The following is a 2,500-nucleotide window of genomic DNA, read 5'->3' as shown; positions in this document are numbered from 1 at the left end:
TTTTCAAACATTGAATAATTAACACGCATGGGTACAAAACTCGTTGTTAAAGCATTTTAACTAAGTATAACATTTTCGTTACAAGTCCGATTTGGGTCTAATTCGAGTGCTAATGCGATCGTAACAACGAGTACTATTCAATTATGATAACGAGAAAAATAAATTAAAGCCGAATAACCACGTCCATGTCAATTTTCACTTTTTCCAAAAATGGCATAAACATCAATTTACACACTCGGGGAGAAAATTACATAGAAAATTAGGGACGAGTTGTCAAAATCTACCCCCTTAAAGAAAATTTCGTCCCCAAAATTTCAACATTACTAAAGATCATAATTAAAGAACAGACGTGGATAAAGATTCCTCATACGCTCCTCTGTCTCCCAAGTAGCTTCCTCAATAGAGTGGTTTCTCCATAAAACTTTCACCATGCAAACGGTTTTATTCCTGAGGACTTTGTCTTTTCAGTCAAGAATCGTCACTGGAACCCCATCATAAGTCAAATCTGGGTTAATCTCTGATAGCTGAGGAGGAATCACATGTGATGGATCAGAGATGTATCTCTGTAGCATGGACACATGGAATACATTATGCACTCATGACAACTCTAGAGGTAGATTAAGTCTGTAAGCAACTTCACCAACTCGATCGATAATTTGATAAGGTCCGATGTAACAAGGACTTAGCTTTCTTTTCTTCCCAAAATATACAACGCCTTTCCAGGGTGACAACTTTAAGAATACCCAATGTCCAACCTTATATACTTTGTCTATCAAATGTCTGTCGGCTATACTCTTTTGTTGATCCTGTGCTGCTTTCAGGTTAGCCTTTATCACTTGGATATTCTATGTCATCTTATCCACAATTTCAGGGCCCACCAGAACCCTTTCACCTACCTCGGACCAACACAACAGTGTACGAAATGTTTTCCTATAAAGCGCCTTAAATGGTGGCATACCAATGCTAGAGTGAAAGTTATTATTGTGGGTGAATTCTATCAAAGGTAAGCGTTTGTGCCATGCATCTCTGAACTGTAGGACTGAAGAACTCCACATGTTTTCCAACGTCTGAATAGTTCTCTCTGACTGCCCATTAGTCTGAGGGTGATAGGCGGTGCTGTAGAGCAACTTCGAACCTAAAGCTTCTTGAAAAGCTACCTAGAATTTTGAAGTAAATCTAGGGTCCCGATTAGAAATAATACTAACTGGAACACCATGATACTTGACAATTTCAGAAACAAAAAGTTTGGCTAACCGACTCAAAGAGTAATTTTCACGAACAAGTAGAAAATGCACTGACTGGGTAAGTCGATCTACAATCACCCAGATACTGTCATAGCCATTACGTGTACGAGGTAGCTTGTACACTGAGGTGTGGAAAGTGGTTGTAGCAACTCGAATGGTTTCTTTTTTTCTACCTTGACCTGCTTACAAACCGGACAATGACTCACGTACTCCACAATTTCTCTTGTCATTCCTGGCTAGTAGTAGAAAGGTCGGATAGCATGATACATTTTAGTACTCCCATCGCATGAGCTGAGATATGCACCTCATAGAGTATTTCTTTCTTCAGTACTTCCACATTCGGTACATACATTCGATCGCCTTGCATAAGCATACCATCAGGCCTTCAAATCCTGAGATCTCCCCAATTGCCGTTTAACACTATCTGTTTTAACTCGTAGGATTCTTAGTCATTCGTTTGAGCCACGAAAACGCGATCCAACAAAATTGGTCTAACTTGAAAGTTGGCAAGTAGGGTTCCTTGTTGATCCACTCCCAAAACTGCCCTACTCGATCTTATGTTGGTCAGAAGAGGAAAACGACATGTATAAAGAGCATTAAGTCAGCCGTTAGATTTCCTGTTGAGAGCAGCAGCTACAGTATTCGCATGACCAAGGTGATATTCAAAAGTGCAGTCATAATCGCTGATCAATTCCATCCATCTATGTTGCCAGAGATTAAGTTTTTTCTGAGTAAAGATATACTTAAGCCTTTTATGGTCAGTGAAGATTCGACATGTTTCCCCCATAAAGATAGTGCTACCAAATTTTCAAAGCGAAAACAATAGCTGCCAATTCGAGATCATGAGTAGGGTAATTCATTTTATAAGGCTTTAATTGCCGTGAAACATATGCGATCACCTTTCCATGTTGTATTAGCACACAGCCCAGACCATTCAGAGAGGCATCACTATAGATCTCGAAATTCCCACTATCATTGAGAAGTGCCAAAACAGGTGCATGAGTGAGACAGTACTTCAACTGTTGAAAACTCCGTTTACATTTATCATTCTATTCAAAATTAACTTATTTCCTGGTCAACCTTGTCAGAGGCAAGGCTATGGTTGAGAAGTCTTTCACAATGCGTCAATACTAGCCCGCAAGACCAAGAAAACTCTGAACTTCAGTGACCGTTTAAGGTTGCTCCTAATTCTTCGCTGCTGCTACTTTTTGAGGATCCACAAGAACACCTTGAGCTGATATCACGTGTATCAAGAA

Source organism: Pyrus communis, chromosome 16 (assembly GCF_041283825.1).
Source record: "Pyrus communis isolate YQ-2024b chromosome 16, ASM4128382v1, whole genome shotgun sequence".
In the NCBI taxonomy this organism is placed as follows: Eukaryota; Viridiplantae; Streptophyta; class Magnoliopsida; order Rosales; family Rosaceae; genus Pyrus; species Pyrus communis.
The sequence above is the reverse complement of the archived record's forward strand: the minus strand, read 5'-3'. Positions refer to the sequence as shown.